This window comes from Miscanthus floridulus, chromosome 19 (assembly GCF_019320115.1).
Source record: "Miscanthus floridulus cultivar M001 chromosome 19, ASM1932011v1, whole genome shotgun sequence".
Classification (NCBI taxonomy): Eukaryota; Viridiplantae; Streptophyta; class Magnoliopsida; order Poales; family Poaceae; genus Miscanthus; species Miscanthus floridulus.
This window is the reverse complement of record NC_089598.1, coordinates 30,340,789-30,366,756: the sequence shown is the minus strand read 5'-3', so window position 1 is coordinate 30,366,756 and position 25,968 is coordinate 30,340,789. Positions and strand designations below refer to the sequence as shown.

The 25,968-nt window shown below is 44.7% G+C and overlaps 1 long non-coding RNA gene and 1 pseudogene across 1 annotated transcript; one reads left to right on the top strand and one right to left on the bottom strand.

Annotated features, from left to right (window-relative positions):
* Nucleotides 1-12,539: 12,539 nt before the first annotated feature.
* Nucleotides 12,540-19,549, top strand: LOC136528048 (galactoside 2-alpha-L-fucosyltransferase-like; annotated as a pseudogene).
* Nucleotides 14,116-17,682, bottom strand: LOC136528049 (uncharacterized). Its single transcript, XR_010776981.1, has 2 exons — nt 16,967-17,682; nt 14,116-16,493 (listed from the first exon to the last, which is right to left on the bottom strand). It is a non-coding gene; the product is annotated as an uncharacterized lncRNA (long non-coding RNA).
* Nucleotides 19,550-25,968: the final 6,419 nt, after the last annotated feature.

Sequence of the window (25,968 nt, the reverse complement as noted above, 5' to 3'; positions counted from 1 at the left end):
TGAGGGTCTACATACCTGGCTTTCACACTTGGCATTTGTTTGATAATGTGCACTTGCATTCTATAAATCACGGCGTAGGTTAGTTACAACAAAATTTAAAGATTACATTCATATCATATCGGAAGGACAAGGACTTACAGGCACCATGTGCGAATTAGATTCATCTCCATTTCTCCCTGGTGAAAGCATGTGTGCATGTCATTGAAGTCAAAGATAATTTTCCCGGCTAGGCTTCCAAATGTGCCGGTGGGGAAGCATGCATGCTCATTGGGAGAACACGCAAGTACCAATCATGGAACCTTCTCATTCCAAGTGGTAGGCGCTGGATGTCCCGGTTTGGTAGGAAGGGCTTGCCTCTTTCATATGTTTTCGGGCAATCCTTTGATCATTTGATGGCATCAACATTTGGATACTGCTTTACAATTTGGTGGAGTTTGCTAGTGACAGCCTCCTCAGAACCCCGTGATGGGACTTTTTTAACTTGGTTCTCAGGCTTGAACTGGTCATGGGAATACCACTTGGACACCGACGAGACGTCTTTGATCGGAACATAAACTGGCCTTATGTTGATTAGAATCTTCTTTCGAAGTTCCCATTCAGGCACGTTCTCATCTTCTTGTGCATCACCTTCTTCAGGAGGCACTCGTTGTTCATGTATCGGTTGTGCTTGTTAAGAAGACTGTGGCATCTTATCATGCACTTGCTTGGTACGAGCTAGAGAAGGTTGTGGTATCTCATCAGGCACATGCTCGCTAGGAGGTAGGGAAGAATGTGGCATCTCAGGAATGTGGGGGTCACGAGACGGTGAAAATATCTCTCCGACCTCAACAACTCGCTCCAAATTTGGTAAAGGGGGAGGCAACGAAGAAGCAGTCAATATAATGTCCCATTTGTGCCAGAGGATGAACTGCCCCATAACGTCTCCGAGTAACACCAGCCCCTCGAGAGTTGCGTAGTCTATCCTCCACTGCATGAACTCGGGCTTCACTGTATGCACCTCGACCCTAGTGTAGTCCGGTGGTATCTTATTATTGTGGTGTAAGCCACCGGGAGGATGTGCCACACCCGTTGCCACCTCCATCATAGTGTTTTGTCGGCCGCTGAGAAACACCAAGGTGCAACTAGTTGGTTCCCATATGCGATCGACTGGGGTTGTGGCTGCAGTGGAACCTTGGCTGCTAGGATCTTTCGGAGGGCTGCCAACTAATGCCAGTTCTCCTGGTGGCGTCACTAATATCCGTGGCTCCGTAGACAGTCCTTGCTCCTCTAGCGCCTTCATAACTAGAGCCTTCACTTGGAGCTCAAGACTAGTCTCCCGGTCTTGGCCATGTTTCTTGTACATGCGCCTGTCCTCTTCGAATCCTTGCTTCCAGGTCGTCCTTTTCTTTAGCCCCCTGGTGTGGCCTGTGTGCTCCTTGTTTCCCAAGCCAAGGCTAAGCTTGTCCCTCTCTCTGGAAGGATTGAATGAGCCCTTCTCCTTGTCTTCAGCATATTTCAGTATCCTTGATACCGCCTCTTGGGTCTCCGGCTTATCAAACTTAAGATTACTACTGGATGATTCTGTACTCCTCGCATATATCCAGTTCCTTGAGCGTACCTTCAAATTCGTCACATCGATATTCCCAGCAGATGTGACCTCTTAGTCCATCTTCCTAAACTATTCTTCCTTGGCATAGTAGCCACCGGGGCCTAGATGATGGTGGTGTTTGTTCCTCTTTGCCAGCTCGGTGTTATGGGCACTGAGCTCCAATGCCTCCGGTGAAGTCTTCTGAGCCACGAGCTCCTCCCATTGACTAGGAGTTATTTTGCTGAACTCGTTGAAAGGAGTTAACCCCTTTTGGATATACTTCGTGTTGAGCTCTGACCTCCAACGTCGGAATGACTCCCATAATCCTGATAGCATTTTTTTACCAATTCATGCTTACCCTCCAGAAATCTAAAATTGAGCTTCAGCTGCCTATCTCATAGTGCATTCTTTATGTTCTCTAGTACCTCTTTCCAGTTAGGGATTGCTGGGTTCAATTTATCTCTTACTAGGGCCCCGATCGCATTATGGAATCGTCCTCTTAATTCCTTCGGTTCAAGGATCTCCCCTGCTGGCCCGACCTCCATTATCACATAGCATGCCTTATCTGGATATAGATTTCCTTTTCTATCCCCTCGTTTCCTCTTAGGCTTGGTAGTCATGGTTGTGTCTTGAGGTTGTGGAGCAGAGGCATCATGATCCATCTCTATGGCTGTTGCCTCTGCTCTCCTTTCCTCTACTCCGTCTTGTCTAGCGAGATGTCGCGGACGTCGATGTTGTCTTTTCCGAGTTTCAGGAGGGACCTGTATATACGATAGGTCAAAGTGTTAGCAGAGGTAACACAGCCAAAGCTTTAGCAAAATTTACAAGCTAATGCTTTTTCCCTACCTCCTCGTTCGGGTCAAAATCCTTGTCCAAATCTTCCTCCGTTTGCCTCCTTCTAGCTTCACATGGGAAAGGATCCTCGGGACTTTCATATCCCTCTTCTGAGTCATCATCATCATCATCCTCTTCTTCTTCGCCTTCAGCAGCCTCTCCTACTCTTCCTTCTGCTCTCCCTTCCTCCTCGTCACACTGCTCCTGAGTAAGCATCACTTCTAGATCCTTTTCTAACTCGTTATCGAACTGCTCCTGAGTTAGCTGGTCCTCTGGTGCTTGCTCCTCATAGGTTGGGTGCTCATCATGCTCGGGGCATCGGGCTGCACTGTCTGGTGTCCGCGACATTATTTCACGCTTTGTTCTAATAGATGCAAGAAAGTGTACTTTAGGTACGCGAGAAGGTATAAGAAATCAAAAAGGGCTATAAACCAAAGTAGTCCTATAAAACAACAATATATAAAAAAGAGTAGTAGCAGTGGTAGAGGCCTCAGAAACATGTTAATCATCATCTGATCTTGAACTTGGAGCATCAAGGCATCATAACAGAGAAGAGAGGAGAAGGTAATGTAGGGGCGGCTGCTAATGATGCCAAGTTCCTCACAAGTTCTTGATCATCAACTCATATTCCATATAATGTATGGACTTGGACAATTTCATCATCGGCAAAACAAAGGAGAGGAGAGGAGAGGGGAGATTTGGCAAAAAAACAACAGCTGCTTAGCAAACATAGTGCAGCAGCTGATGGCAAAAGACAGGACAACAAGTCCTAGGCGAGTCCTAGGAGATTTGGCAAAAAAAACAACAGCAACCAACAGTTAGTAGCTAGAAGTAGCGAGTAGTAGTAGTAAGTAGAAAGTAGTTGAGTAGAGTAAGTGTAGCAGTAGAGTGGTAGTAGTAGAGTAAGAGCAGCAGCCACTTAGGAGTAGCGAGTAGTAAGAGGAGTAGTAGGAGTAGTAATAGGAGGAGTAGTAGGAGTAGTAAGAGGAGTAGTAGTAGGAGGAGGAGTAGTAGTAGTAGTGGTAGGAGTAGTAGTAGTAGCAGCAGCAGCCACTACACACCAGCAGTATATAAGCAAAAAAACAGAGAAGGAGTGGTAGTAGTAGAGTAAGAGCAGCAGCCACTTAGGAGTAGCAAGTAGTAGTAGTAAGTAGAAAGTAGTAGAGTAGAGTAAGTGTAGCAGTAGAGTGGTAGTAGTAGAGTAAACGCAGCAGGCACTTAGGAGTAGCGAGTAGTAAGAGGAGTAGTAGGAGTAGTAAGAGGAGGAGTAGTAGGAGTAGTAAGAGGAGTAGTAGGAGGAGGAGGAGGAGGAGTAGTGGTAGGAGGAGGAGGAGTAGTAGTAGTAGTACATGTCTTTTGCAACATTCTTAGTTCCTTGTTTTATGTTACTTGGGCACAGTCAAGAAAGGAATATGAACAACAGGTGGCCAATGAAGAAGCGGAACAGCTCCGCGGTTTCCTCTTCGCTACCTGCAGCATTTCACAGCTCTAGCTACAGACCTGACAGCGAATTTAAGTTGCTACATAGTTGCAGCGGCTGCAAGCTACACTGAACTAAAACCAGGCTGCAGGTAACTTGCATATAACAAAAATAGAAACAAAAAATTACACCAAAGGCTACTGGTGCTAGGTGGCCACCACTACTAATGAGTGACACCATTTTGCATATAACAAAAGTAGTACTAGGTGGTTTGTAGCACTTGAACTTGCAAGGCCCACACCACTCGTGTTACGTGAACCAACAGAGGAAATGCACATGTCTTATATAAAGATGTCTATAATGGTAATGAGGTTATGAACATTATGATAAAATATCAAACTAGATGCCAAAACAAGATGAACTATTTATATGGCTTATTTTGGAACCAGAAAAGGTCCAAATTACTTCCATCAATAAGTTCGGCCAATGTCCAAACAATCTACTAAACTAATGTTTGATTTTATTTACTTCCTCCAACTATTTCAGCTGGTGCAGTTTACCCACAAGATTTTTTATCCAAAGTAGAGAGCATTTTACTACCATATATGTTATTGAGACTTAAGTGATGAGAAAAGCTCAACTGAAGATAGCTTACGTGTGCCCAAACTCATCATTGTAAAAAGACAGTTTTAAATTTGAGTAAGCAGAAGCCCACAGTTAATCGTTTATGTTATGATATATAAACAACATGCAATTTAAGCTCTATTTCATTGGAAAATATGGACAACATAAACCTTAACTACTACTTCATCTGTATATCATTATGCAGATAGAAAAAGAATAACACTAATTAATATTAATAAAATCTGAATCTGTTAGGCAGCGACAGGATAAATCTAGGGACAATGGTTTTTTTCCCCAATCCCAGCTTAGAACAGGCAAGCACCACGAAGCAAGCATATGAGAATATCTAGAAAATGGGGGTAAAACATGACACCCCAAAGACACATAATCGATATCGAAACGACAGTCAAACAATTTTAGTCATTGTTGACAATGGGGAAAGGAACTTATTGGCGAACAAGCAAGAACTTTCTCCTTTGATCAACAGAATGACCGGCAGGAGTTGCTTGATCATACAATGAAATATCGACCATCAAATATCAATCCACATGTGACATGTCGTAGACAAGCTTGGTTCCAGAAAAGGCACAGCGGATCAGCCGCATACCCAAGTTGTTGGAGACAGGGAGACAAGAATCCCCGATCTCAAGAAATAGAGAAATCAGGTTTCTAATTGCAGAATTAACCGATCAATCAATTAAGACGCCCAATTAAAGAAGAACATTAGGGCATCCAGTACCAAGATGTAGGTCTAAGCCTCAAGACGAGATGGCACGGCGCAAGGTCTATATATATCCATTGATAGATAGGTACCTGGAGCTTGAGAAGTGGAAGAGTATTTGTCGGTGGCGGAGAAGACGACGAGGAGGCTGGGCGTAGGGCGCCGGGAGTCTACGTCGTCGGCACGCGGGGGCAGGCGTCGGGGGCCGGGTGCGGGACGCCGAGCGCCGGGGGCTGGTGTGGGCAGGCTCGGGACCGGGACCGGCGGCGGAAACCCTAGGCGCGCGGGGCAGCCTGACGGCGTCGGAGGAAGAAGACAGCCCCCAGACTGGATGACTCCCGTGCGCCCTCCTTTTTATACTCGGGACTATTTGTAGGGGCGGTTCCTAATCCAGCCGCCCCTACAAATGCCTTTGTAAGGGCGATTCCTGATCCAACCGCCCCTACAAATATTTTCTATTTTTTTAAATTATAAATTCTATATTTTTTATATCATAAAAATACAAAGTAATATAAAAAAATTGTGTATATGCACAAATATAATATTTTATATTATTCTATATATGAAGAAATATATATATATAAACAATTTTAGTCAAAACAATATAGAAAAAAACAAAAAATAAAAATTTGAATTTTAAAACTTCGACTACAATTTTATGACATTAAATGAAATAAAATGAAAATATTGTAAACATAAAAGTTGCACAACTCATCAACATGTATAACTTTTATTTTGGTCATCTTATCATGTGACTTTGTTTGAATGATTCAAATTTTGAAATTCAAATAATTTTAAATTGAAACAATATTTTAAAAGAGTAAATGATTTCAGATGAAAAACTCATGAATACCAAAGTTGTAGAACTCGTCAATATGTACAACTTTTATTTTGATCATATTTTCATTTGACCAAATTTGAATAGTTAAAATTTTGAATTTCACTAAATGTCAACTTCAAATAAGATTCTAAAACCTTAAATGATTTCAACAACAAAAGTCGTGAACATAAAAGTTGTTGAACTCCTCACTATCTACAATTTTTATTTTGGTCATTTCTTCACGTGACAAAGTATTAGTAAACATTATTCATAAATTCACATATGACTCATAGTTTCATGAACTATACGAGAAACATGTTGATTTGTGAACAATGTTTACTATCACTTTGTCAGATGAAGAAATGATCAAAATAAAAGTTGTAGATCTTGATGAGTTATACAACTTTGGTATTCATCACTTTTTCAGCTGAAATCATTTAATGGTTGAAAATCTCGTTCGAACTTGACATTTTTTTAAATTTGAAAATTTGAAATGCTCAAACTTTGTTAAATAAAAAGAATGACCAAATCAACACACTAATTTGATAGGGCAAGATTTTAGAAAATTTTAGAAAAAAATCATCACATTTGGAGTTAGTATGAGGGAGAAAGACTAGTTATAAATTTTATCCAGAGATTAAAAAAATCACAACTGTTCATGATGATCAATGATGAACAAGTGTGATTTCTCTTTTTAATCTGTGACTGAAACTTGTAACTAGTTTTTCTCCCTCATACTAACTCCAAATGTGATGGTTTTTTCTCTAAAATTTTCTAAAATCATGCTCTTTCATTTTAGTCTAGTCATCTATCTTTGTCACTAATTTTGAACAATTCAAATTTTAAATTTCAGAAAATAATAGCTTCAAACCTGATTTTTAAACATTAAATGATTTCAGCTGTAAAGGTGATGAATATAAAAGTTGTATAACTCATCAAGATCTCCTACTTTTATTTTGGTCATTTCTTTCTTTCATAAAGTGTTAAGTGATTTCATAAAGTTTTAGTAGTAATAGAGTGGATATTCAAATAGAGTCATCTAGATGTTGCAAAGGGTAGTCTCACACACATGCATAAAATATAGTCTCACACACATACAAAAATATGTAGTCTTACACATACATAAATATATAGTCTCACGCGCATACATAAATGAAGTCCTACAAACACACACTTACACAAACACTTCACGTTCAACAACTAGCTAGCCCGCTGTAATGACTTTCCCCTTGACACCTTTTCGTTCCTATGGTATTATGTCTTTGGGGAGGTTCTTTTTCACAACACTGATCTTCTTAGAAAAGTATCTAAATAGCGGCATCTCATCGTAGTTATTGTAAGCTTCAACATCGTCCACGTCATCAACTCCAATAATGTGCTGTTTTCCGAAGGCAACCACATACTTTGTCTTCTTTTTTGGGGGGGTTACTTTGTGGGCCAGACATATAGAAAATTTGTGCGACACGTGAAGCGAGCACCCAAGGATTATCTTGGTAGCCTAGATTCTCGAGGTCCAGGACTCTCAATCCGATCTCGTTCAGTTGGTGTTATTTGATCCAGTGGCATCGAAACAGTGCCACCATTATATCATTTCCATAGTCAAGTTCTCATATCTCTTCAATGATGCCAAAGTATTGGATGTTTCGCCCTAATCCATCGAGAGCCTCTATTCGAACGTTGTTGTTTTGGTTCACATATTTACTATCCTTTGCATGGGTATAGTACGTATACCCATTGATGTCATAAGCATTCCAAGATGTCACTTGTCTCAATGGCCCCTCCGCCAACCTACTGATGGTAATAGAGTCTATGGTTTCTTCAGGCGGTATGTTTTGGTCCTTCAACCATGTAGTTAGTTGTTGCTTGTGTTGTTTCATGACCCAATCAACCGAACGGCCATTTCTCTCCGCCATAATGATAGCCAAGTGTTCATCAATGTACGGTTGCATCAGTTGTGTACTCTGTAAGACACTATAATGCGCTCAACTCACCTCTTTGTAATCATGGTCGATGAACACTTTTCTACCACTGGTGCCCTTTCCAGCCAGCCTACCCTTGTGACGAGAATCGGATTTACCAATCCCTTTCTATACTTTTAGGTACTCTTGACAGTACTCGACAACTTCTTCAGTACCATAACCCTCTATCATGGAGCCCTCTAGGTATGCTCGATTATACACATATCGACTTAGAACCGACATGAACCGCTCGTAGGACCATATTTCATGCAAGTAGCAAGGGCCTAGCGCCTGTATTTGATGAACCATGTGAATCATGAGATGTGGCATTATATCAAAAAAAGTAGAAGGTAAACACATCTCCAGTTGGTTTTGTGTCTCCATCACAAATTCATGTAGGTCACTCAGCTCTTGCTTGCCAATCGTCTTTAGTGAGATCTTCGAAAAGAAGTAGCACATGCGGGTGATGGCCATTTTCAAGAACTCTGGCTTTATAGCCCTGATTGCAATAGGTAGAAACACTGTCAGCATCACATGACAATCGTGAGCCTTGCCGTGTGTTATTAACAAGTCCTTCATCGACACTAGCTTCTTCACATTTGCTGAAAACCCAATCGGGACTTTGATCCCCCTAAGGAAAGTGCATATAGCTCTCTTCTCGTCTGGTGTTAGGTTGAAGCACGCCACGGGCAGAGTGTATTTTCCATTAGCCTCAGGTACCGAGTGAAGCTGTGCCATCACGTTTAGCTGCACCATGTCTTTCCATGCTTTCAGACCATCCTTTGACTTGTCTGTGTCCATCAAGGTAGCAATGAGACTCTCAAAGATATTTTTCTGCACGTGCATAGCATTAATGGCATGGGGGACCTCCAAGTCTGGCCAATAAGGCAGATACTAAAAGAAGATCGATTGTTTCTTGAAAAGTACGCCTTCGACAGGTGTGCTTCTATCTCTGTTCGTCCCATCCGGATTCTTCTTTCCATAGACGACGCGTATGTTTTTTACCAGTCTGTACACGTGTTCTCCGTTATGACGTCTCTCTGGAGGGGGTTCAATCTCTAGGGTATTGTCATAAAATCTAAAGAACAATTTGCTGCGGTACTTGTGACTTGTCTTTAAGAAGCGTCGGTTCCTTAGGTAAACTATCTTCTTGGATGCATCTAGATACACCCATGTAGTACCATCCAAGCAAACCAAGCATCCCGTCTTCCCTTTGATCTATCCAGACAAAGCAAACAGCGCGGGGTAATCATTGGTAGTAACAAATATTATTGCTCTACATATGAAGTCCTTCTTTAAGAACGCATTGTACATCTGCTCCCCATGCCTCCACAGCCTCTCCATTTCTTGCATCAAAGGCTCGAGGAATACGTCTATATCAATGCCTGGTTGTTTAGGGCCAGAAATAAGAATAGTGAGAAGAAGGTACTTTCTCTTCTGACACAATCATGTTGGGATGTTGTACATGGTCAAGATCACTGGCCATGTGCTGTGGTCGCTCATCCTCTCATTGAAGGGATTCATTCCATCGGTGCTCAAGCCAAACCGTACATTCTTTGGGTCATCGCTGAATTCTTTGTGCTTCTCATCAAACCTTTGCCACTAACTACAATCAGCCGGGTGTGCAATCTTATCATCATCCACCTTGCGCTAATCATCCCACCATGTCATAAGTACGGCTTCTTTAGGGTTTAGGAAGATACGTCTCAAGCGGTCGGTCACTAGCAGGTACTATATTACCAAGGCAGGAATTCTTCTCTGCTTTGTATCGTTGCCTAATGGAGTGTCCTCTGGGGCTGACATTCTTATACCACCTTTTTTCTACCCTTCTTATTCCTCTTTTTCCCCGTGGAGGGTTCGTCCCCACCGTAAAGGTCATTGTTCTTGTACTAGCTGGCCCCACACCGGGGACATTTATCCAGTGACTTAAACGTTTCACCACAAAAAAGTATACAGTGGTTGGGGCATGTATGGATTTTTTTCAACCCCCGTTGTCAATGGACTTATGACCTTCTTTGCTTGGTATGTGTTGGCGGGAACTGAGTTTGGTTATGGCAGCACCCATGACAGAAGATGCAATAGATCATTGAAACTACAGTCTGACTAGCTGTATTTAGCCTTCGGGATGAGCAGCTCAAGCACAAAACGTAGCAATGTCCAATGTGTCGGACAACCCTTTTCAACACCATACATAGTCTCTTTCGATGTTTTTGTCACCCTTTCTAAATTTTCTAGACCTTTCGGGCTATTTAGTAAAATCTCTGGTCCAAGGGCTCGAATCATGTCCTCCAAATCATCTTCATCTCCGACACGTGCTCCACCATCATTATTGGCACCACCTTCGTCGTTACCATCCCAACCACCAGTATCACCACCTTGTTCATTATCAAACTCAAAATCCATTCGTGCATCAAGCTCTGCTGAATATTGGGACATGGATTCTATTGTTTCGTCGTCGTATTCCTTCTCATCCTCGTCGTTAACAATAACCGTTTCACCATGATGAATCCACACTGTGTAGTCCTCAACAAATCCTCGCATAATCAAATGTGATCTGATGATAGTCACATCTGTCTATGTCATACAGTTCTTACAATCTTTACAGGGGCAAATAATTGTATCCTTATTCTCTTTCAATGTCGTTGCATGCTTCTTTGTGGGTTCAATAAATTTATTCACCTCTTCACAGAAACCTGCCTTGAACCTTAACAAACCATACATCCAAGAGTTCCTATACTCCATCTTTTACAACAACAACAAAACAAACATTAAAGGACTACTTATTCAGATATATATAAAAATGAATTAAAGTAATAATTATTTAAGAATAATTGTATATACTTCAGATATATATGAATATAAATCTAATATAATTACATGAAGCATACAAACACACCATGGTAGAGGAAAATTAATTAATGGCTCATTTATCCATAAATAATTAAAATACATATTTATTGATTACAATAAACAATTTCAAAGATAATAATTAGCAACAATTATACTTTATCCAATATCTTTCATACGAACCCTAGTCCAATTTCATCAAACATAAATTTACAAAAACGAAATTAATAAAAAAACCAAACCCTAGATCTAGATCCACATGCACATAAAACATCCATAAAACTAACTAATTATTCACTAAAATCAAGAAACATGGACCAAATAAGGGTATGATCTTGTTCTCCTCCCTAATTTACCCTAGTACATTTAAAACTTAGGTCTAATTTGCTTCATAAGTACCTCAAGCACCATAGAAGAGAGAGAAAAATAAAACTCTAATTACTCACTAACCAACCATTATAACTTAAAAAAATGTTAAATAGCATTTTCTTACCTTCTACAACATCTCCACCAAAGGATTTGAGACCAAAACCTTCCCTCCTTAGTAGATCAATTTTTGGGAGGTGCCCAAGGCCTCCCCACCTTTCTTTCATGGATTGAAGTGAGTGACCCGAGGAGAAAGAATGTGCTGCAGTTGTTTTATATGTGGGTCATTTGTAGGGGCGGCTGGTGATTGAGCCGCCCCTACAAATCAGAGCTATGTATACGGGGGCATTTGTAGGGGCGGCTCAATCACCAGCCGCCCCTACAAATAGCAACTCCAGGAGCGGCTGGTGATTGAGCCGTCCCTACAAATCAGACCCCATTTGTAGGGACGGCTCGTATCACCAGCCGCCCCTGCTGTTTCATTTGTAGGGGCGGCGGGTGTCTGGACACCCGAGCACGTCACTGTAGCGACGGCTCCATCACCAGTCTTCTAAAAAAATCGAACCGTTGCTAAAAAATTATTTTTTATGTAATGCGGGTGCAGATGTACGAGACGGAAATGGTCTTCGCAGATCGCACACCGGACGGCGAGGAAGTGCACGAGGTATATATGCATTTTCTACAAGAGGTCAGCACTCGAGGGACGCGACGACGCCACGCGCGCGCATTGTCTTCAGTTTACCGTGCACCGTCTTGCTCGGGTATGTGCGCAGCGCTTCTAGCCAGTGCTTCTAATCTTTCCTAACGAAGGTCTACCGTTAGAACTGTAAAATAAAGAACTTTACATGAGCATCTCTGTACATTTAACAAACTGGCCGGGCGGCTTCAACGAAGTCGGCGTGCGATCGGGCGGGCCCAGCCAATTACGTGCCTACACATTACACCGCTTTGCACCACTACATTAGGATCTCATGCTCGTTTACCAGCTAACAGCAGTTAGCTAGCTAGCCTGTTCGGTTGGTTAGATCGTATCGTTACTAGTTCATTTATGTGAGAGAGAAGTACTGCTGACTGGTTCGCGTGAATAGTAGCCATGTGAGGGGGGTGGCCGGCCAGCCAGCCCCCACCCCAGCGGTCAAGTGTCGCAGCACTCTCGACTCTCGAGTCCGGATCCTAATACGAAAACCCATGCATGCATGGCGATCCGATCCGTAGTAGTAGATTAATTTGAGCCGATCCGACGTGCCGGGCATTCCACTCCAACCTATCACCATTGGCTAGTAGCCAATAAGCCAATACACAAGTGAAGCAGCAGCTAGGCTAGCTAGCTCGTTAGAACTTAGAATAGCCCACACTAGCTAGCCAAGCCAATGCAAGACAAGATGGACGACAGCTGCGGCAGAACAGAGCGAGGCGACGAGCCCATCAGCAGCTGGCTGGGGATCGAGGAGGTCTCGCCGTTGACGGGGAAGAAGAAGGACACCAAGCAGGCACCCGCCAGCGTCAGGCGATGGAGCCCCGTGGTGAGTGCCACCGTGGTGGTCCTGATCATGACCACGCCGCCGCTTCTTTTCCTCCTCAGCGGCCGCCTCGGCGCGCCGGTGGTGTGGATCAGGTCCACCGTGGCCAGCGTAGGCGCGCAACGACAAACAGGTAATCACTCCGCTCAGGCGCTCCATCTCACCACTACTGTTTGCATGTACACAAGCTTGAAATTAGCGTGCGGCTTCCGATTCAAAATTTATCATTCTCGTACATATCACATCGGTCCAGTAGTATCATGCAGCTTCCGGTTCAAAATTACGGTACTAGACTACCAAAAAAAACACAAGCAAGCAGGGCCTTTTGAGTATTTTCTGGGCCCAGGATCTGAAATTCTCTCTGTATTTTAACTTGCGATTGCATTGTGACTCTAGTCTTGCGTGAAATTAAGGTTTTTCATTGGTTGACAAGAATTAGGTTCAAGGTTCCTTGCGCATATAGCCATAAGTTTGTGTTTTTTGGTCTTAGGCAAGGAGAATTTTATCCATTAGATACAGATCCAATGGAGAAAAAGTTTTTTTTTCATATAGTATTTAAGCTTACGAGTACTATTATATAGCTTAGTAATCATATTACACAATGATAATTACCAACTAAGTATTATCAAATTTATTAAAATTATATTTTCATAATGTATCTATTCTGTGTCGTAAAAATATTGACAACCTGATCTACAAATTTGATCAAACTTAAAATATTTTGACTCGGGAGAAAACCGTGATGATAATTTTGTGTGAGGTATATATATATATGAGTATGTACCACCATGATCAATAGTATGTTCATATTTTAAATCAAGGGCATTTTTGGTGTACAAACCAGCAGAAGTTTTTTTCTTCTTATTACACCACCCCATCCAAGTTTTTTCCTGACGGCCTATTCCGTCAGGAAAAGTGTTAAAAATCGTCAAGAAAGGTCATCCGTGAAAGTTATCGTTAGGGATAATCCGTCACGAAAGAAACGACACGGAAAGTCAAGTTTCCCTGACGGAAAACCGTCACGGACCATGTCGTGACGGCTGCGGCCGTCAGGAAAGATCAACAGCGTCGGTTCCTAATCCTCCGTCAGGGAAGTTTTTCCTGACGGCCGAGCACCGTCAGGGATAGTTTTCAACTTTCCGCGTCGGCAGCTGAACTGTCAGCGAAATTTCAAACTTTCACTGTCGGTTTCTGAACTGTCAGGGATAGGTTCAACTTTCCCGTCGGTTGCCTAACTGTCAGGCATGAAATATCTTTACCGTCGGTTGCCAAACAGTCAGGCCTGAGATAATTCCTGACAGTTCACCTCCGTCAGGGAAAATATTTCCAGTCAATTGGCTGATTATTTAGCCATTATAAGACCACTGTTCACAGCAAGTAATTAGCCATTAAAAAAGAATATTACAGCAACTGATGTAACCATTCATCCACACTGAAGTAATAAATATTACATTCAATAATCTTAGAACATCATTCAAGTTGTTCATGAATACAAAGGCATATAATAATTGGTGCCTCCTAGTCAGCCTTCTAGTTAGGTACCTAACAGGGAGCACAAGTTAAAAGTGCTAACTCACAACTAGGTGCTATCTATCTCCCAACACAACTACAGGTAGCTAGCTGCTATCTCATGACAGTATGCAGCCACTTCTGCACAAGATAGCCAAAAAAACGACATTCCTTGACCCAGGAAATCTACAAGTAGCAAGCTGCTCTTTGATGGCAGTGTGCACCCACTTCTGCACAAGCAGTCGTGCAGTGAATAGGCAACATGTAACTGCTACTCCACAACTAGCACGCATGCCTTGAAGCGCGATGGAATCCGCATATGTTGCTTCATAAACTAGATATGCAGCAGCTCATGCACAACCAAAATACCTCCCTTGCACAAAATACCCAGCATGACACATGCATGGCCTTCGAACTTGCTGGTTGTTGCCATCAGCCATAGTAGATAAACAAAAGGCTACGGCTTCACAAAATACTTCCTGCCACCGCACAACTCAATGGCCATCGCTGTTGTCCCTCTCCATGTTGGCTGAAGCACGAGATGATCCATCTATAGTCCCTCCCTACAACCAAAACAAATAAATAGGATCATTCCAGGAGGCAAGCATAAATAAATAAAACAGCCTACTGCTGACACCAATCCTATCAGGAGGCAAGCATGCATCTATTTACAACCACTGAATCACTTTGAATAAATAAAATAGGAGGTGGCAGCTGCACAGTTTCATTCACTGGACAGAATATATGATACTCCTTTGGCGAATCTGAAACGATGCAAAGCAGCATAGCTTATGCTTCTCCATTGGTCCTTACCACAAAAAAAAAACTAGGACTTACTAGCAGTAACACACATGCCCTCAGCTGCAGTGCGGTTTACCTCCTATAATGTACTGTGGATTGAACTAAAAAGGCTACAGCAGCTGCAGCTTAAATCTCAAGCAAGCAAAGCATACACAGTTAAAGCTACCATGGGTTCACTTAAAGGTACATGTGAGAGTATGCTAAAGATCAAGAAGCCTGACCTTACTGAAACTAGACATTACAAGTGGAAAACAATGTCAATCAGAATATGCTAGCCTTTTCTCACTAATATTGAGAATAATCAATATTTCACCCTGTAATTTGGCTAGCTTTCTAAAATAAAGACAATATGTACATTACATTATAAAATGCAACTACGCACAACTTTAATGACTTGTCCAGCACAGTAGCAGAAGAGCTATTCAGATGCTCCAAATATAAATATAAATGTGCCAGGAGAACAAGTATGATGGTAGCTAAGACCAAGAACATAAACAAATCCCAGAACATGTGTTGATTATAGAACAGAAATAATAAATTTCTTACTTCTGAAGCAGCTGGTACACAAGCAGCTGCAGGAGAACAAGTACAAATATAAATGCGCTAGGAGAACAAGTATGATGGCAGCTGGTGCACAAGCAGCTGCAGGTGAAGATAATGTTAATCTTACCATGTCACACTTATCCTTATCCTTGTTATCTTTATAGTACAGCATGCAATTTTTATCACAAACATCAATTTTATGGTATGGCATACCAAGGCCCTCTAGCAATTTTTTAGAATGGTAGAAGTTCTTAGGAATCTTAGAACTAGGAGGGAGGAGTCCATGCATGAGTTCCACATAATCATCATAACATGCCACTGAAAGATTGTACTGTGATTTAATGGCCAATAGACGAGCAACAGCAGAGAGCCTAGAGTGCAAGGTTTGCTCATGTACTTGCTCATCTGCACTAACAACCATTCTATAGAAGGCTTCAGCAAAACCAGTTGGTGTTTCATCAACTAATGGTGGGTGCTCACCAGCTAAGTCAACTAGCATAGAATCCATCCGATCTGTCTCACCAAATCCCTCATGTTCTACCCCAGAACCAATCTCAAGGCTGTGATTTCCCTGCCTCTCCCCATGTGCTGTCCAAGTTTGGTAATTTTCCTTGAACCCATTGTGGCACAAATGTAGCTCTATCCTAGGCCTTTTATGCCTGAAATAATTCTGGCACATGGAACAAGGGCACTTAATTGTATCAGACTCAACTAATTCAGGAATTGAGAAGGCATGATCCAAAAACTCATGTTTTATCAACCCATTCATTTGATAGCCTACCACGCTTCCAACCACTATACATCCACTCACGATCTGCCATATCTTATCTGCCAGCTTGTATAAGATGAGAACTAGCCAGCGGCTAGCCGAGTCACAGTAGTTGTCCAAGACTTCGAGGTCAGTTCACAAACCACAGAGAACCAAGTAAAGCAGCAACAGCCAACCAGGTCACAGTGAGAAACCTGTTACAAATTTAGACATATCACAAATTGCTTCAGTCAAACAAAATAAAAATTCCCATACAGCTAGTAATAGAACATTAAAAGACATAATAACAAATTTCCTATACAGCTAGCACACCATAACCAGTGAATCAGAATGCAAAATAGAGCATCTATAGCAAAATTAGTCACTGGAAACTTGTGTTATGTCTAAATTTGTGCAAAATAGAGCAGCAAAATTCATCGACAAGTGACTTAATCTGTACATATAGAGCAGCAAAAAATAGTCACTAGACATCAATCAAAAGCACATCTAGATGCAAGCTTTGAAAGAATTGGAAGCAAAATCTTCAGGTCGTTACTACAACCAAGCTTTGATAGTGCAATATTGGTGCAGGGATCAAAACAGCTAGCAAGGAGATAGCAGTTAATTCACCACAACTGGTCTAGCACAGATCAAGAATATATAGGCTACATGGTGGCCGTGGTCTGACCTTGCTGTCCGTCAGTGAGAGCCAAATTGTTCTGCCAGAGTTGGTGGTTCAGAAGCTAGAGTTGTTCCGGCTCAGCTCGTCAGGTGCTGCAACATGAAAGAAGCCCCCCGCGACATTCAAATGCCACAGCAGGCAAAATCGAGTCAGATGAGCGCATCAATTAACAAGGGCAAGAAGAAAATACAAGATCCAAAATTGTTTGGGGATCTGAAGATGGGGAAAAATCTAAATTGCAATAGGAAAAGAAAAGATGGAGCACCGTACGGAGGTAGAGGGGGCTGCTGTCCTTCAGGTCGGCGTGCGGCGGCGCTGTTGCCTGTTGTTGAGGGACGGCCGGCAACGTCGTAGTCGATTGGGACGACACCGTGGTGGCTCGGGGCGACAGGAGGGGCTGGTGGTGGCTGCGTGCAGGCCGCAGCCGGCGGCGGCGGTGGCTGGCAGCGGCGTCGCATCGGGCGCCGGCCGCGTCGCAGCGGGAAAAGCTGCGGGCGGCGGGCGGCTGCTGTGGCTGGGGCGTGCCGCGGCGGCCGGCTGCTGTGGCTCGGGGCGTGCCGCGGCGGGTGGATGCGCGCGGCCCTAGCTCGCGGGCACCTCGGCGACGGACGGGATCTGGAGGCGGGGTGGAGTGGATAGGGATGGGAGATTTTTTGGAGGATAGAGATGGGGTTCAGGACGGTTGGACTGCTCAAGGGCGCGGACGCGAAATATTTCGCTGGACTCGCAGGCGCGCGTCTCTTTTGGGTGGACCAGCAGCGCGCGAGATCTTCGTTCCTGCGCGCCAAAAGCTTAGACGAGCGCGGGAGAGCCTGGTTTGTGCGCGCGGAAGGCCCGAAAATCGCTCCATGACGGAAGGCACCGACGGGAAAGACTTTTCGGCAGCAACGCGGGGGATGTTTCTGCGCTTCTGACGGAGGATGCGCAGCCGTAGGGAGTGCTCGAGGCCGACGGGAGAAAACTGATCTGGAGTGGTGTTATATGCAACAAAGGCAATACAAGTTTGATTGATTAGAAAGTGATGCAATAATATGGTAATGACTCGAAAACTCTTAGGTCATATACACACTTCTAGGGAAAATAAAGATATTTTGGGTTTTGAATTGATCACAGCTTAATTAGCTCTGGTTTTCGCCTTATTACTGGCAGAATCCAAGAAAGACACACTTCTTGGTGGCCTGCTGCTTCCAGGATTCGATGAACAGACCTGCGCCAGCCGGTACCAGTCCGTTTACTACCGCAAGAACATGACCCGGCTGCCGTCCCCGTCTGCAGCGGCGGTGCGGCCCGGGCACGGAGCCATACATGAGAGCGTCAGAGAGGCTCAGGTCCGGGGAAACCGGCGCCGTCGACGACGTCGACGGCTGCAGCTAACTCGTGCTCATCTCCTACAGGGGCCTCGGCAGCCGGATGCTGGCGATCACCTCGGTGTTCCTCTACGCCCTGCTCACCAACCGCGTGCTCCTCGTGGACCCCGGCTACGGCAACACCCTGCCGGACCTCTTCTGCGAGCCGTTCCCGGGGACGACGTGGGCGCTGCCGCTCGACTTCCCGCTCGACAGCCAGTTCCGGCAGCTGGACGAGGCGGCGCCGGAGAGCTACGGGAACGTTGTGGTGAACCGGAGCGGGTCCGTGTCCGGGATGCGGTTCGTGTACCTGCACCTGGACCACGCCGCGTCGCCGGCGAACCGGCTCGTGTACTGCGACAACCACCGCGAGTCGTTCCTCCGCCGGATGCAGTGGGCGATCATCCGGACGGACCAGTACATGGCGCCGGGGCTCTTCTTCAACCCGGCGTACCAGGAGGAGCTGGACCGGCTGTTCCCGCGGAAGGACTCGGTGTTCTACCTCCTGTCGCGGTACCTGCTGCACCTGCACCCGACCAACGACGTCTGGGGCATGGTCACCAGGTACTACAACTCGTACCTGAGGGATGCAGACGAGCGGCTGGGCATCCAGATCCGGGTGCTGTTCGCCGGCGCCGACAAGCCGGCGCAGCACGTGCTGGACCAGATCCTCGCGTGCACGTCGCGGGAGCATCTGCTGCCGGGGGTGGTGACCACGGAAGGGGTCGCGCCGCCCCTCCCGCCGCCCGCCGGCGCGCGGCGGTCCAAGAAGGCCGTTCTGGTAACCGGGCTGAGCGCGTGGTACCACGACAACATCCGGGAGATGTACTGGAAGTCGGCGAACGCCGACGGCGAGGTGGTGAGCCTGTTCCAGCCCAGCCACGAGGAGCACCAGCAGTGGTACCACAACAAGCACGACATGAAGGCGGCGGCGGAGATCTACCTGCTCAGCCTCACCGACAAGATCGTCACCAGTGCATGGTCGACGTTCGGGTACGTCGGCTACGCGATGGGCGGGCTCAGGCCGTACCTCATGTTCATGCCGGAGAACCAGACGGCGCCCGACCCGCCTTGCACCAGGGCCATGTCCATGGAGCCGTGCTCTCACGGGGCGCCCTCCTTCGAGTGCACGAGGAAAGAGATCGGCACGATCATCAACACCGGGGTCCTGCTGCCCCATGTCCGTGCTTGCGAAGACATCTCATGGGGGCTCAAACTTACTGACCCGGATGTAGAAAATTAAAGGAGGTACGTGTAGTCGTATCGTGTGTCCTCTCATATCGAAATATACACACGCCACTTTTTGTTTTTGTTTTCGTCATTTTTTGCCATTTGGGCGTCGTAGCATGTTGTATACGTACAATTGAAATGGTGTCAGTTACACGTCAAGAATCTGAAGATTAATCTCATTGCAACCGTTATTTTGAAACATGCAGCTTGAGTGTTGCATGGCTCCGTCATTGGACTCATGAATTGCAAGGCTGTGTCAATTGCAAATTTGCAATGTTGTGATGACAAGAAAGAGCATATCGGCTTTTCTGGTCACACATTGGAATTTACGGCAATGGTCTTCTTTGTCTCCCATGGGTGGCCTTATGTCTTTAAGATTACAAACTAAGTTTATTTGGCATTGATTGTTTTTGCTTCAAGCATTTGTGTTCTATAATAACTTTAATATGATTCTTCACTTGTGGGGACGAAGCCTGATGTTCTTCCATTATCTTTTTTTTTAAGTTTGAGTGTTGCAGCGTAATTTTTCAAAATACAGTATAGAGATAAACGCTCACATATACATGTGTACTTGTACTTCTATAATAAATGTACATATCCTAACGTTGATGAAGTCGCCACTTACCATATGTATTCACCATAGACGGTCCGTTACCGACGAACGCATCTCCTGTATGCCTGAAAGAATAATTAACCGAACATAGAGAAATACCTTTGAGTATGAGACTCCAACTCAGATTGCCATGTTCTAAAAGGGATAACCAGCAGTAGATTTTTTTTTAACCCCTCCTTATTCCTCAAAAAACATGTTGAGCTCGATCACTGTGACTGTTGAAGCATTTGCAATCTTCGTCCACGTGTAGGAGACGAACGCATCTCCTGTATGCCTGAAAGAATAATTAACGGAACATAGAGAAATACCTTTGAGTATGAGACCCCAACTCAGATTGCCATGTTCTAAAAGGGATAACCAGCAGTAGATTTTTTTAACCCCTCCTTATTCCTCAAAAAACATGTTGAGCTCGATCACTGTGACTGTTGAAGTTGGGCTTGTTTGACTTGTTTTTTTGCTTGTTTTCAGCCACAGAACAATATTTTTCTCTTATGCCAAATCAGCCAACAATACTTTCAGCCATGGCTTATAAGCCAAACACAACCAAGCGAACAGGCTGCATGCCTACAGCTAGCTGAAGGGGCAAAAAAAAAAAAAATCAGTCTCAGGATCTAATGGTTGACGGTGCTCCTAGCACGCATGTACTATTCATTTGCTCGGCTGCATGACATGTGTTCGGCACTTCGGCTTATTGCTTATTGCTTATTGCTTATTGGTTGGTTGATCAAATGTCGCCGTGGCGATCGAGTGTTTTTATTAATGTGTCCCACTAGCTGCAGGCTCATTCGCCGTTGCAGGGAAGCAGATCTGCCGACGTCCAGTTGTTTGTTTACGGCGGGTCATCGCCCGCCGGTACCGGCTTCCGATGTACCATACCCAACCACAGGTTCGATGCAGTCAGGTGAATTAGTCAATGGATCCGAATCACATGCATGGCGCGGACAGCACCGTGCCGTGTTCGTGCTCTTCCAGTACGTAGAAAACGCCCGCCTCTCTGACAGCGTCAGGCGAGCTAAACGACGCTACTGAAAGAGGCACGTTTTGTGGGGAACCTAGCTTGATCCCACGTCTCGAGTCAAAATCAGTTCTTTACCTCTCATTGGGGCGCAGGCTCAGGAGTTGACAAATTAAGTCCACGTGTAGGTCTTGGTCTCGTGGAAGCAGAGGCCAGTTGGGTAGTTAGTTACTACGCCGGTTAAGCACTCTGAATCTTTCCTTTAAAAAATAAAAAACTCTGAATCCTTGAGGTTATCAAACTGGATGTACTGAAAGTAAATGCATGGCGCATGCAAAGCCCCGTGCCGACTGCAAGGAAAGCTTCTGAATCTAAGATATCGTCCACCCACGCCCAAACGGCCAAAGCCGTGCCCGTGCGTCATATGGTCCCGTTCCCGTTCCCTCAAACTAGCAAAAATGGATCATCTAGAAGGAGCTAGCAAAAATGGGTCGTAAATCTTCATGCTAATCAAGGAAGAAATGGCGCTCAGGGGGGTTGACATCCATGGATTGCATAGGCACTGACACTCTGATGTGTTTTGAGTCTTTGAGTTTAGTTAAAAAAAATGTAACAAAATGATATGGCAAGTGCTATGTCCTTTCGTTAAAAAAAACACTGACCCCAAACGCCACTGATGTTGGAACACTTTTCTCAGCAATGGCGAAACACAATTGACATGGGAATGAAAAAGCATTACTTTTTGTCACAAAAAAGGAGGCAATTAAACATTTTTTATTGGCATTTTGGCAGTGTGGTTTGGGGCAGCAGCTACTTGTTAATTGTTACAGTCTTTGAAAAGAAACATGTTTATTCTTCTTTACAGATATTCATTGGCTTTGCTCATGGGCTATTCCCATGAAAATACTTCGCAGGCATTGGTTGCAGCAGCATCATAACAATTGACGCAAGCTGTGACAATGTTGTCTTAGAATTGATAGTCATTAGAATGGTAAGCTCTTTTTTAAATTTTTGTTTAGGCTGTGTGCTTTTATTCAGAGACAGAAAGTGGATTCATAATTATTATTGTATTAACTATTGTGAGTTAATAAATCCTTTCTTTTATAAAGAAAAAACAATAGCGAAATCAGCATCAATCACTTCTGTAAGTTCTGAAAAGACACATCCAGATCACTATAGACCACGGATGGGCACGTCTTTAGTATAATTGTTGTTTTGCAACGATTGTGGTCCCTTTCCGAAGAGAATGCAAATGTGATTCATATAGAAAAACGAATAGAATAACCATGCACACAGCTCAAGGGGCTGGTATGTTTAAGTTTGGCAAAGATCATTAATTCAAGCTCTCGAAGAATTCATGGAACTGGAGCTGGTGCAATGAGAATGTGAGGGTGAACCATTTTGTATCCACTTGAGACTAAAAAGAACAAATTGAATGACTATATGTTAGCCTACAAAGTTCAGAATTGCATCAAGTTGGGAGCTGGAGCCCAGCCGAACAGGAAACTAAGATTATGTAAATTAATCCAAAACTGAATGATAATGGTCACATCTTCTTTTTTGGCGATGAACCAAACCAGTCTAGTAAAATGAGGGAAATTGTCTTCCCTTTTCATATCTCAAACAAAGTATAATAGCAATAAATCAAGCACCCCAATTTGGTATGTGAACCTTTTTTTTAAGAGATGTGAACCATTTATTGCTAGTACACTTTGTGACTAAGTCTAACTTTATCATCCTAATTTTTTCATGCGTATTGTCAATGAGTTTATTTTTCAGGAGGGTTGAAATTGCATGTCTGAACAAATGATGTATGTCAAAACCAAATGGTGAGTTCGAGTCAAAATAAAAAGAAATTAGAACATCGTCTCAAAGAGTTTTCCTAAATTCAATTTCCATAGAGGGGGCAGTCTCACAAAAAAAAGTCCCCTACCCCTCCTAAATATTTTTCTCCCCTAACAAGTTCCTCTATTTCAAATCAAATACATATCGATAATGCTTAGGAGCGGACCTCCATCCATCTGGATGTGACTTTCCAAGCCTGCACGCTATCGGCCCAAGAGGCCCGCTTCCTCTCTGGGTCTCTCATCTCTCTCAAAAATATCTCCCACTCCCATTCTCGCCCATCGCGTGCTGCTGCATCGTGCGCTTGCTGCTGCTGTCTTCCCCGTCGCGCACCCCATCATGCGTCGCGTGGCTCCCCCATCTAGCGCCGTGCTCCATCCTGTGCCGCGCCGTGCTCCATTGTAGGGTCGAGATGGCGGACTAGAAGGGGGTGAATAGTCCTTTCTAAAACTTAATCGTGCCGGCTAACCGAAACACGTGCGGAATTAAAAGTATCGGTCTAGCCAAGACTACACCTCTCTATCTATGTTCTCTAGCACCTTGTAAAGATCCTAATTAAGCAACTAAGGTGACAAGCTAGCTAAAGCTCACCTATCCAATTCTAGGAGTAAGGTCACACAAACCTATGCCACTAGTATTTTGCACACCGGAGAGCTCATACACGATTCTAGTAAGCAAAAACACAAAGCTCCTAAGCTCACTAGCAATACTCAATAACAAGGCAACCAATGCCAAATTAGAGAGCGCAAATACTTAGCTACACAAACTAAGCAATGTGACTAACAAGGTTACACAAACCAAATTAGCCACACAAGGGAGCTACTTCTATGCTACACAAGCAAGAAGGTAACTAGTGAGCTACACAAGCTAACTAATTACAAGAGCAACTACACAAGCACAATGTATATGAAAGTAATTACAAGCTTGTGTAAGGGGGTTGCAAACCAACGGCAACGGGAAGAACAATATTGACACAGTGATTTTTCTCCTGAGGTTCACGTGCTTGCCAACATACTACGTCCCCGTTGAGACAAGCTCTAAGGTTGCCGCCGGTCCTCTTGCTAGTGGTGACCCGCAAGTCACACTCTCCCATGTGGAGTGCTTACCACAAGCTCTAGCACTTGATCCGGCCAGACCACTTGTTGCCCTTCGCGTCTCGCTCTACTAGAGTTGCTCTTCGCGGCTCCCGCGGGGTGAGCACAATAGCCCTCACAAAGCTCTTCTCTGGAGCACCGCACAAGCTTCTTGCGGGCTTCGACGGAGACCACTACCAAGCCATCTAGGAGGTGGCAACCTCCAAGAGTAACAAGCACCACCGGCTTGTAACTCGATCACCTAGTGCCACTCAATGCAACCTCACGATGCAATCGCACTAGAATCGCTCACTCACTCGATTGGATGAACACTATCAAGCTCCAGTGAGTTAGAGGGCTCCCAAGCACACCTACACAAGCCACCAAGGCTAAAGGGTGCTCAGCTCTCGGCCAAAAGCCGACCAACACTTCTATTTATAGCCCAACGGACTAAAATAGCCGTTACCCCTTTACTGGGCAGATTTTGAGACGACCGGACGCGCCGGTCAGATCGACCGGACACACCCTGCAGCGTCCGATCAACGGATGACTACCACGCCATCCCTGGCTTCAAATGCTGAGTGCCCGATCTCAACGGTTAAGTTGTGATCGGGCGCGCACCGTGAGGATGAGCGGACGCTGCTACGCCTGAGTCCGGTCATTTCCAGTAAGGTTCCAGAGAGGCAAAATCATGACCGGACGCGCCGGTGCGTCCGCTTCTCCTCCTCTTCTCTACGCGCCGCCACATCAACAGGATTAGACGCTGAACAGGGTTCAGCCAGAGTTCGGTCACTTTTCTTCTCCGAGTCCAGTCACAGGGCAAATCGAGCCTGAGAGCACCACCTTCTTTATAATTGACCAGATGCTGGAACCCTGAGTCCGGTCACTTCGAACTCAGCGTCCGGTCACAAGACCGAGACCGCGCGCTCTCTGCTGCCACTAGACCGGACGCGCTGGTCCTGCCGAGGCTAGCGTCTAGTCACTCACAGTGACCTGTTTCGCCTCCATTTCTTCGTCGAGTTGATCCGTTTCAACTCTAACTTCTTTCTCCTTTGTAAATGTGCCAACACCACCAAGTGTACAACACCTTATGCATGTGTGTTAGCTTTTCATAAATATTTTTCAAGGAGTTAACCACTCAACTTGGCACGCCACTCGATTCTAGCAGCGATGCAAAGTTAGATCACTCGAGTGGCACTGGATGACCGATATGCAAACAAGTTTGCCCCTCTTGATAGTACGGCCATCTATCCTAAACCCAGTCATCAACTTCTCTACACACCTATGACCGGTGAAATAAAATGTCCTAGGTTATACCTTTGCCTTGCGCATTCCATTCCATCTCCTCCAATGTTGATGCAACACATGCACCAACACGATCAACAATGATATGATCCACTTCATATCATCACGTAATCATATTGGTTCATCGATCTTGACTTCACTTGCTTTTCACCGTTGCCTCGGTCCATCGACGCCAAGTCATCACTCAACTTGCCCTTCACACTTGTAACCGGTCCGTCGAGCCAAGTCATGTCTTGATGTTCTCCACCTTGATCACATGACTCAATGTCATGTCTTATGTGTAATGAGCTCCTTCATCACATGTGTGAGCTTTGCAACATCTCCAAGCCATTTCCACCTCCATGGCATATGTTGCTCACACACATGTATCTGTGGATTAATCACCTGTGTATCTCACATAAACACAATTAGTCCACCTAGGGTTGTCACTCAATTACGAAAACCAAACAAGGATCTTTCATCCATCCATCGCCGTGCCCGCTCCTGCTCGTTGCATGCCGTGCCACGTCCCCCGCGCGTACCGAAGTGTTGCCGACGCCATCGTTCCCTTCTAGAAGGTCCTGGCCGCTATCGACGACGTGGCCACTATGACGCGCGACCTCAGCAAGGAGATGTTGCAATGAAAGCGCATGTTGCAGGTG